Source organism: Silene latifolia, chromosome 9, assembly GCF_048544455.1.
Source record: "Silene latifolia isolate original U9 population chromosome 9, ASM4854445v1, whole genome shotgun sequence".
Lineage (NCBI taxonomy): Eukaryota > Viridiplantae > Streptophyta > Magnoliopsida > Caryophyllales > Caryophyllaceae > Silene > Silene latifolia.
In genome coordinates, this window is record NC_133534.1 from 49,804,496 (window position 1) to 49,816,685 (window position 12,190).

Consider the following 12,190-nt stretch of genomic DNA (forward strand, 5'->3'; position numbering starts at 1 on the left):
CTCATTGAATTGGCAAGCGGGTTCGCCCACAATGCGTATAGGCAAAGCAGGTCAAAGTAGGATAATTACTTGAAAAAATACCGAGTTTTGCTATAATGTCGAAACTGACCTCATTGATAGCTTTTGTTGGATTAAAACGCGTGACGATTTAGACCTTATTACAGCAAACAGCTACATTTTACAGCACATTATGGCAAAATAGCAAGATTTTTCAGCAATTTAGACCTTATTACAGCAAAACAGCTACATTTTACAGCATTTAAAACTATTTTACAGCAAAAACAGCAATATTTTTCAGCATTTTAAACCTTGTTACAACAAAACAGCAACAAATTACAGCATTTTACACCGTATTTTCGCAAAACAACAATAATTTACAGCAAATTACACCTTACCAGAGCTGGCAGTAATCCAACCAACATCAGTGCAGCAGCATCAGACGCAGCAGCCACGCCAAACACTAAACAATATTGCTAGCACCGCCAGCTTTTCCAGCCAAGTACACAATGACAACGACAACAAGAAGTCAACAACCACAACCACAAAAAAAAAAAAAAAAAAAAAAAACTAAGATCATGAACTATGGCAGTAATTTATATGTTTATGAGCTATAGAAACGAGGCATTGTAGTGGTTTTGAGGGTGATGAATGGTGTTTGCAGGTAGATCAGGGATTTAGGTGTTGTTACACGAAGGGCTCAGGCCGTGTCAGCTGCCAGATCCCATGGGATTACTACAATCTTACAAATGAAAATTCGTACATAAATCCACAAACATAATCAACTACTATGCTGATCCTGAAGTCAACAAAAAGATAGCATGATAAAGAAGACTAGAAAGCTCTCTTGGTGGAAAAAGATAAAGAAGACAAATACGTTAACCCATTATATCTAACTTGCTCCAAAACATACCTGTGCATCAATAAAACTTGCATGCCTTAAGAAAGAGAAAGCCCATGAACACAAAATCTCGATTCTCGAACTTGTAAGATTCAAGTGCCTGATGTTATGTTGTACTGAGGCATGATCCTTGGAGGTGATCAGTCTGTTTGTGGCCGACATAAAACAACAAAGAAGATGAGTATAACAATTAAATAATTGATGACGCATAGAACATTCAGACAGTCAGATTAATTAACAAAGTAAAAATGAAAAGATTAAGTACCATTTCCCGGGAACGTAAAGATCCACAACTTATCCCTCTTCGTTCTACATCTTGTTTGAATTGGATTGGTCACACAACAAAGCAATTACATAATTAAGCAATAGAGAAACACAATTAAGCTACAACTTTACAGTAATCTAGAATTACACACATTACGCCCACTCCCTTCATTTGACCTAACTCATGTATGACACTAAAAACTGTGTTTAACATATGAGTAAGACACTTGAACATGTCATCTTAAGCCTAACTGGCTTAACTAGCTGATTTTATTGACCAATAGACAAGTATCGGCATTGGACATGCATACATATAGAACAATTCTACATAGATTAGAGGAACATAGACAGTACCAAAAGATTTCCAAGAAAGGCGGCAGTGACAACGAAAAACATTCATCGTTTTCAGTAATTCCTGTATTAGAGTCTATCCTATCAATATAAAATGCCTCCCTCTTTAATGATGGAATTACAATCTATCAAAATAAAACAATTGAATGGGGTTTGCATTTATAAATTAACAGTATCTCCATCGAATCAAACAAATTAAGAGACTAAAATGGGTACAAATGCTCAAGGCAGCTTCCCGCGATACTACAGAACTGATAAACATAATTTGCACACACAAAAAAAAGACCAATGGTAGATTTTCAGGGAACTTCACTACTTCTACTGAATTCATTTCCATACGAGTTCGGTAACATATATGTATAATATTACTACAATACAAGCATTTGAGAAGATAGTAACATAGTAATTAACTTTCAAGGTTAAACCCTTGTCAAAGAAAGCTACTGCAATGGATAGTCATTAACCGTCAAGGTTAAACCCATAAATTTTACGACAAGTAATTACCAGAGCCCGTGTTGAGTAGAGCACATCCAGTCGCTCCTCGCCTTTTCGCTCTCGTCTCTCCTCAACTTTCTTCTCTATCTCCAACTTACGATCGCTTGCAACAACATCAAACCCTCCATCGATCAATAAACAAATTAAAACCAAAACAAAATACTATTACCTTCTTCCTAATCATTTATTTACCTTCAAATTAAAATAGAAAACCCCTTAATTCAAGATGTCATCAAAGAGTAGCTACCGAGTTAATCACAAACAACATTAATGTAACAGAAATTAATCCACCCTAACCAACAATCAAAATAGAAAACCCCCAATTTCACCTAACCCTAACCCTAACTTAAACAACTCTAAATTTTCAATCAATTTATACTAACAAATCAATTACTACCCAAAATTGTATGTAAATAACAATAATAAACCCTATTAAAACAACTTATAACAAAAAAATTAAGTAAAAATCAGACCTATATCAAATAGGAATTAGATGACTAGAAGAGAGTGAGACGGCGTACTAGGGTCGGCGGCGGGTCGGCGGTTCGGCGGTGGTTCTTCGGTAGGAAGGTGTGGTGTGGTTGTAGTGTCGATAGAATGAGTGAAGAGGAAAGGGAGTGTTAATTATTTTTGGAAGGAATATAATGGGGAAAGGGAGTTGTGTCTCAGTATGCTAGTGAAAATAATTTGGGGCGGGGGAATTGTTTTCATTTTGCGCCCAAATTGAGGATTATATGGACATGGGTTGTACTTTAATCCGATGTCCATTATAATGGACATGGGTTGAAAATAACAACCGATGTCCATATAATATAATTACATCAGACTTTTATAAAAATCCGATGTGCAAAATCATTACATCTGTTTTTTCAAAAATCCGATGTCCATCCACTGATGTCCTTGATGAATTCTGTAGTAGTGAAAGTAGAGAAACGAAATTAAACTAAGAAATCAACCCCAAGATTCACTACTAACCCAAGAGAATGAGAGGATTTGAGAGGGAAAAAGGACTTGAGAGTAGATTAGGTGGAGGTGTGTCGAAATATAGAGGAATAAGAAGAAGAAATAGAAAGATTTGGGGTTTTAAGAAAACCCGTAGGATTTGCTGTACAGTAACCTACTCGATCGAGTGCCTGGGGTACTCGATCGAGTACCACCCTACTCGATCGAGTAGGAGCTAAATCGTCGAGTATCTACAGGAATTTTCCCACATCCCGACGTTATAGCCTCCTAACTAGATCGAGTGAGGTCTACTCGGTCTAGTAAGCACTCGCACTCGGTCAAGCAAAGTTAAGTACTCGGTCCGAACACTAAGTAACTCGAAGATACCTGCAAAACAACGCCGCGTGTCGATTCCAAACTAAGTTCGGGATTCAACACTAATTATCACATTCAATCACGTTTTATAACCATTTTCGCGCAAAATACAACCCTTCAACCACTAAGAGACATATCCCGTTACGTTATACAAATTACCCAACTCGGTCTACCTGTCACCGAGTTATATATATAAACCTAGCCGTGTCATTTTATTACACTTAAACTTACTTTACATGCTATTACTAAACTCGTGTTTACTTCAAATTGAAACGTATAATTAACATTAATTCCTCCTTTCACTTATCACATAATTATATACTTTGCAAATCACTTAATCAATCATGTCTTATATTTTATCCTAAGCAATCTATTTTGCATAAATCAAATATTACGCAGCGGAAAAATTTCAACTAGCTAACAAAGCATATACACATTACCATATGCCGTGATTCGGATTATTACTCATCCATACCATAATTATCATTGTAGTCATCGCGGTAGGATCTACAAGCTCACTTACAACTTCCGTCATCATTAATTTATGGCAACACCTACGTGTTCACTATTCATGTTACAACATTCGATTTCACGTTTTCACGCATTTCCATGACGTATAATTTTGTCACATATCTCATAGCTATCATATAAGCTCACTAATCATCCAAAGAACCTCACTAATCTCATCGACAATTACCATACACGGTCAAACATATCACTAATACACCCCTATCATTTCTAACAAAGACTTAACCGGAGGTAGCTCCGGCACAATTAACATACATAGCACAAATAGACACACGGACTCCGCATTCCCATCCCATGTGACTGGCTTAAGTGTCATGGGGCCAAGATTTTGAAATGAGGGCGCCTACTCACCCAAAATCTAGCATCGTAGGGGCTCCCATTACACATACACCAGGTTCATTTTATTAGACTCCCTACGTTCATTATGTTCATTTGTTACAGGTTCCAAAATCGTCGCTCTGATACCACTTTGTAACACCCCCATATCCAGAGGAGCCTTAACTAGGTCTTCCTTAGCATATAAGGGCGTTACCATCTCGGTTGCCCGAGGAAAGTAGTTATCAAACGTCAATAAAAGAACTATTAAGTTATATTACAAGTGATTCAAACCAAAATACAATACAAAGGTACAACTCAAAGACTACTCGCTATAACCATCATATCTCGTGAAGACTCATCCCTGCCCGGACCTCAGCTATCAACAACATCAACACCTGCTAAGACCGACTGCTCACCATAAGGGATCACGGCAGACACATAACAAACAAACAACCAAACAAGGTCAGTACTGAGATAAGATAAGACAATGGCAACTGAAATCAACAATACAAATAATACTACTTGTCCCAACCACAATCACAACAATCCAACCAACTCTGTCACTGACTGTCCACTGGACCAGCCCTGCCAGTGGGGGACCGCAGCCGTACCCACCAAATCCCCGCTCATCAAATCGAGCGATAACCCTGTCCATTAATGTGCACATCCCCTTCCGTGGCGGGTTCCACGAAGGGCGAAACTAGGGCGTGAAGCCACTCCCGCAAGTGACCCCACTCAGCCGAGAACGCATCTCGAGAACCATCAACAACGACCACAACTATCACGATACAATAATTATAGCAAACAACCAAACACGACACAGCCACAATATCCGACACACTAGACCATCTACAGAAACTGAGTAGGCGAACCTACCTTTAAGCAACCGCAACCAATCCACGCCGACAGATAACATATCCAGCGACCAAGCAAAGCCTATAACCACCATACAAATATCTATTACTAACAAGCAAACCCTAACTATAGAGACAAAGGCACGGATGATGACTATGACATACCTATTAGGGGGAAACTCAGCAAAAGACCGCTACCCGACTCAAGAGGCGCTCTCCTAAGGCTCAAGAATCTTCACAAAGGTTTCCATGGAGGTTTTGAGGTGAAGGGAAGGGAAAGAGGCGACTGAAAGATAGGAGGAAAGTGGCGGAAGTGATTTGCGGATTTAAAAAAACGCGATATAAAACCCTCGCTGAAAACCCGGCACTCGATCGAGTACCCAACATACTCGATCGAGTAGCCCCCTACTCGATCGAGTAACCTAGCTACTCGATCGAGTAGCCTCTACTCTATCGAGTACCACCCTTAACACGCACCCCAAGATGGTTTTGGCATACTTTCCTAAGATTACTCCCGCTCCCAAGGACAGTCAATGATGGTCAAAGGGTCCCTAAAAGGGCGGGTATTACAGTACCGATACCGGATTCCACCGCAAGCCACCACTATCCATAATCCTCCATCTCCCACCTTAACCCAATTCATATGGTCGGGCTAGTAACGACGTCCTCCACTCTAGCGCTAATCGACTACTGTAGTCCGCTCTTTGTTCCTCTCAGCAAGTATTTATGTCTAAGTCCATAAATATTTTACTTAAAGCTACCAAACAAAAACTGGTAGTTATTAAACTAAAACCATATTGACGCCAAAGTAAAAGCCTAGGCAAACAACGTGAATTGACGATCTAAAAAGACATAAGTTTTCATGATAAATATATAAAGTTTTCAAGTTAAAAATATAAGTTTTAAAGATAACTCTTCGAATAGTAAAATTTATGTAAAAATAAGTTTAATTAAAACTCACGTTTTTAACTTAAAGTTATTGGTTTTCAACATAAAACCAAAAATAATTCAAGTTAACACAAAAGTTAAAAAAGCTTGGAAATGTTAGGATTTTAATGTTAAAATCTAGATTTTTCAAAATTAAATTCCAAACCTATGGAGTTGTTGATAGAAAACATCAATTCTAGGCTTCTAGTTGTCACGTTCTTCTTCGTTTTGTGCAATTGATCACTGGACAAAAGGTGTTAGATCTCGACGGCTATGGCCTATGGAATGTATGGATGAGTGAGGAAGGGATTGCTGTATTAGGAAAGTGGATGGCGGAGGCGGTGGAAAGCCGGAGGTTGTTTATTGTAGTTTATTAATAATATGTTGTGTTGCAAAAATGAGGTTTCTAGCAGTATTTATTTAGTTTTGATTTTTTGTTAGGCTTATTTCTTAATTGGGCCCGTCCTATGTTATAGGACGGTCCTATAGGAGAGTAGCCGTTAGGAAAATTATCAGGCTTCTATATAATTTAATTTTAACCCAAACTATATAATATTTGCATTGAGATCCCTTAATCGGGTCCATCACACGGTGCTACTGATTTAAAACTATATAGTATAATTAATTTGTATAACTTTCTTTAATTACATTGATTGATGTGAAATATTAGGTATGTAAAATGGCACTTATACTAATATTTCCCCATGTAATTCAAATGAAGATGAGAAAGAGAAACTTTTAAAATGAAAGACAACATATGTTAAGTTTGTAATGACAATGTCTTTTAGATTTGAATCGTCGTCCAGTGTATACAGTTATTTCTTAGTGCTATTTTTGTTGATCTTGACTTAAACCTTTGTGGAATTACTAAGAACTTGGTTTAAACCTTTTGTGGAGTTACTAATAAATAACTGTGAGTTAACATATTCTCAATTTGTGCTTTTTCTTGAAAATTGGCGTCTAAATGCCTACTCACTCTTAGATTTTTTTGTGAACGCTCTAAAATTACGTAAGACAAAAGGACCTCGACAAAGGATTAACACATTTTGTAGGTAAAATCATCAAACTCAAATGTTATACCTCACCAAAAGGACCTCGACAGAGGATTAGCACATTTGTAGTTTTTGCTCATCCTTACCCATATCACAATAAAACACAAAACAAATACTACGCCTTCTTTTACTAATGGGGGATATCGCGGTTACTCTAATCAACACGCCTTAAATATAGAGTGAACTCAAAGTGAACTAATTAAACTTAAGAGTGAATTAGAAGTTTAGGCTTCAAGAGGCACATATCTTTCCTTAATGGCCTTTGGCGGGAGGATTCGCAAGAGTATAACATTAGTTGTTACCATATTTGTCTACAATAATTTTCGGTTACTTCAAAATTCACACAAACAAACACCACTATCACCATTTGGTCTACAATAATTTTCGGTTAATCAATATTCCTAAAATCCTAAGTATATGAATTCTAATTGCGAATTTGGTCGTTGTATTGTTGTGAAAATTCCAAAATAACTATATATATACTCCCTTCATCCCAATCATTTTGTTTACTTTCGATTAAAATACCGCTTATAAACAATAAAACGGTAAACAAATGATTGAGACGAAGGGAGTAGTACGTTTCATGTTAAATTGATGAAAGATAGAGACATTTTGGAAGTTGGAACCCACCCAGAAAGGCAAATAAAGTTTCTAATAATCTTCTTGGTGCTCATCAAAGGGTGAAATATATGGTATTTTTTATCCAATAAATGATTGAAAATTTTAGCTTATTTTAAATCAATTAAAACTTAGGTCCATTTGGATATAGGGTACTTTGAAGTTTGCTTTTTATGGGTCAAATCAAGTTTTAATTGTGTACATTTTATTTTGGCCGATTGACTCAGGTTAGCTCGGTTAAATAGTACAGCCCTGGCGTTTGAAGTTCGAGTCTGCCATTGACTGAAACACGACCGAAAATGTACAAGAAATAACCCGCTCCTTTCAACCTGAAACTGAAAACAACCCAACACGATAATAACCCGCATATTTAGAGTCAAAACCCGTCCCACTTGTTACATGGTTCGTAAATAGGTAATTTTACAATCTAAACATAGGGATTAGTTCAATTAAATAATGGGTAATTTGATAACTTATACCTTGAATAATTAATTTTTTCAAATCTTATATCTAAGATAACTTTATGCAAAACCTATACCAAAAATCCTCATTTCTTTCATACTCAATGCCAAATTTCACTTAATGACCATTTTATCCTCACTAATTAACTATCACCACCCTTTGGCCACCACATTAACTCATTCTCACCATATCAATCTATTAACCTCTCCACATCCACCATATCTCACTAGTACAAAAACCCCCTACGGTGGCGGTCATAAATGACCTTTTGTGGCGGTTTTTAAAGGTTTTGGGTGCGTCGTATATCACGGGGTCGTATATACTTATGCGGCGGTTGTACAACCGCCACTATAGCTCGCCTATAGTGGCAGTTATGGACCAAAACCGCCATTATAAACTTAAATAAAACGTCGGTTGTTAGACAAGAACCGCCATTATAACTCACATATAGTGGCGGTTATTGTTTGAAAACCGCCACCATAGGTATATCAATAATATCATTACACCATTACATGTTCTCTACAACGACGGTTATTGTTACAGAACCGCCACTAAAGGTACTTATAACGTCGGTTGTTGGTGCAGAACCGCCACTAAAGGTAATTATAACGTCGGTTGTTTGGTGAAAAACCGCCACCATAGATAGTTATTTAAAAAAAATAAAAAATTATTTGCTACCAAAATTTTGGTAGCAATATTCTAGAGATTTGACCATCCAAATAGCGAAATGAACAACCAAAAAACTTCTGTATCATCCGACCCAACAAATTAGTATTGCGAATGTTAGAAAATATACATCCAAGTGTATAAATAATCACATACACGTCTTAGTTAATAAACTAATCAACATTACATGTTCTCTATACTTTTGATAGCTCACACCTCTTTATCATCTTTCATCTCGTCAATCAACATTGTTGAATCTGCAATAATAAATTTAGCAAACCAATAGTAAGAAAAACAACCTCAGCATTATTAAAATCAACAGATTGGACTAACACAATATTGCTAAACTTAATTATATCTTCTGGTGGGTTGAAAATTGTAAAGGTACCACATACGGCATCGGGTGGCAGTGAGGGTGTCAAGCAGTGATTGACAAGAAAGAGCAATAAACCAAAAACATTCGTAGCATATGACTTCACCAATTACTAAAAAAGCTAATACACACATTGCAGAACTTACCTTCAGCAAAGAAAATCGGTGTTTTGGTTGTCAACAATTTTAAAGGAAGTTGAAATTGATGGCATATTAGCAAACTCAGCAAGGATTCAACGTCAATACATTCGGTCCTCTTTGGCTGTGTCCTCCTAAGCTGCTCATCTTGTAGAGCCAATCACTAATATTTTTCCTACATACATTTCAGAGACGAACTCAGCCAATATTCAAAACTAAGAGAGTAATACGATAGAATTCACCAAGATAAGAATTCACCAAGTTATCACAAATTCTCTGATTTGAAACCATGACTAATAAATTATTGGCCAATCATTTGGTTAATTGTCCTACTAAACCAGCTAGGATTACCTACCATTACACTACTATAAAGACTCGTAAAGCTTCGAGCATGAAACCAAAGTTTTTGGTTTGTTCTTAAGTGAGGAGATTTGCATCGGTTGGGTCATTCACATATAAACAAGACAATCTACACAAGCACACAAAATTAGGCACTTAACTTTGCATCTTATTGCTCTCCAACCCTCCCCCATAAGATTCAAATGAAGATATATATACCTAAAAAAGAGAGAACATACATAGTAGTATAAATTAGAGTAGAACGAAGCAAAATTAGAGGAGAAATACACTAAAATGATAACAATTTAGCGGGAAATGAATGAAAAATAGGACGATTTACAGAAAAAAATAAAAATAAACGGATACGTCATTGCCATCCTAGGACGAATAAGCATGATTCTAAAATTGAACAACTTTAAATGCACCAAGTGACGACTAATAGCATGATAAAATCAATTAGACTCGAAAATTAGGGTTTGTAATTTTGGGAAAACCAATACAAGGCATTGCAATCGAAATTCAACAACAAATAACAAACAACAATAGAAAACCATTTGGAACACCACAATTAAATCGTGTGAAATCATGGAGAGTAAAACATAACAATTGTGGCTTTGAGACAAATTATTTTACTTGTCCCTTTTTTTAACTAGATCTCTTCAATACCTAAGGCACAATCTACGAACCTGTATTTTGAACCCTATCCGCAAGGAATGCAAGTTGAACATGAGGTACCAGAGTTCCCTCAGTAAGACTATCCAATGTCCTTAAGGCTTCGTTATCGTTCTCCTTCGTCGTCGACAATGTTCAAAGGGTATCACTCGTTCCTGTAGAAAACGTAGATCATGTTAAGGTTTAGATATCAAAAAAGCAGATTGCTAGGCCATATAACCAGTCATACAAGTCAAACTTGTTTGTATCAAGCTCGCTTTGCAAGAGTTTATTGTCAAATCTCTTGTAAAAAAAATATTCAACCAGAACCACCCTCAGTTAAAGTGTAGCTATACACAAATGCTACTTGAAAATTAGACTAGATGATCATTATGGAAGTGTTCCAAAATTACAGAGTGAGGGAGGAAGCTAAGAAACTTTAACAGCTAAGAAACTTTAACAACTAATGAAATCAGGAGTAAAATACAATGAAATCATATGTTGAGCCCTTAAAAGAGCTATCATCTAAAACTTAAAAATAGAAGATAAAGCCATATAAAAGATATCTCAAAGTAAATTGAAACTGAACATGTGGCGAAAGAAACCATTCAAGCCCATTACCACTAGTTAATTGAAATAAGACAATCCGACAAATAGATAAAACTGCCCAAAGCTGCACAAAAGGAGGATCACTTTTTCGTAACACATGGAAGTAGCGAATCTACATAAAAAATGCAAAGGAATGTAATGCTGAATAAATGTCCCAGACAAACAATTATAATTCCGTAGAGAATTTGCTGGATTATCATCCCTCCAATAAACGACAAGAATTATAGAGCCTAAATCATTGCAGGAAGCTAATCATCTTTCTGTCCCAACATTAGTCGAAGAGGTAGTATAAGATGAATGAATCCCGAAAGCATACTGTCCGAAATAACGACAAGTATAAAACTAAATCGACGGAAGACAACATTAAAAAAACGCAAATTCAATTACATGTGGCATAGTAGGAGGCTGTCGTGTTCCCAATTAGTACTCTCAAATAGCAGTACAAATCAGCAAGGAACATACAGTTCACATGGATAACCAATGACAGAGGCGACATCATTTTACTGGGTAATTGTGGTGGGAAACTTGGCGATGGTGCTCCTCTCACCGGTGGAGCCTTTGATTTTCGAAAAGCAACTACCTCACTGTACCCCTATCCTTTACCTGCACCCAAGAAAATAACTCTTCTTAGATATGGCCTTAGCTCATGGAATGCTAAAGGACGTGTTCAGATTTTTGTTTTTTGCGGTTCCTGTCTGTTTTTTTGACACTTTAAACGTCTCCTTTTATTGATGTGTTCACCATTTGTCCAGGGGAGTTCAGATTTGTCTGTTCTGACGGACATTGTGAACACAAATAGCAAAAATAGATTTCGATCAATGTTTCTCGAGCCCAATTACTCGTGCTAAGGTTCACAATCCTATGAATGACATTGTGTTCCTGAAACTTCTAATTTTCCTCTTATACAAGCATCGACTTCTGATCTCACTGCCTGATATTCATTGCAATCTACAACCAAATTTCATTGGCTCACCAGAATTCAAATCCGATTTCATCCAAATTAAACAAGTGCCTCACCCCAAATCAAAACCCGAATTCATCCAAATTAGGATATAACTTTCCTCTAATGATCAACAATTTATCAAATCACAATCAAATAATTAAGTATCAAATAAAATTAATGATAATAAATCAAATCCATGACGAAATCAACAAATAAATTGAAAAAAAGAAGAAAGAAACATATTGAAAATCAGGAGGAGCGACGCAAAGGACCTTATCGATCGAAATCCGACGCCGTTTGTGGTGCGTGTTTCGGATGCAGCAGGGGAAATCCCATCTTTGAGAGCTATTGGTAATTGTCGGAAGTTAAATAACAAGGAGATTGACCG

General features: G+C 36.7%; 1 long non-coding RNA gene across 1 annotated transcript; it reads right to left on the reverse strand.

Moving 5' to 3' along the window:
- Nucleotides 1-8,852: 8,852 nt before the first annotated feature.
- LOC141602674 (uncharacterized) lies at nt 8,853-10,341 on the reverse strand. The gene is made up of 3 exons (XR_012524597.1): nt 10,286-10,341; nt 9,270-9,435; nt 8,853-9,007 (listed from the first exon to the last, which is right to left on the reverse strand). It is a non-coding gene; the product is annotated as an uncharacterized LOC141602674 (long non-coding RNA).
- Between the last annotated feature and the right edge of the window lie 1,849 nt (nt 10,342-12,190).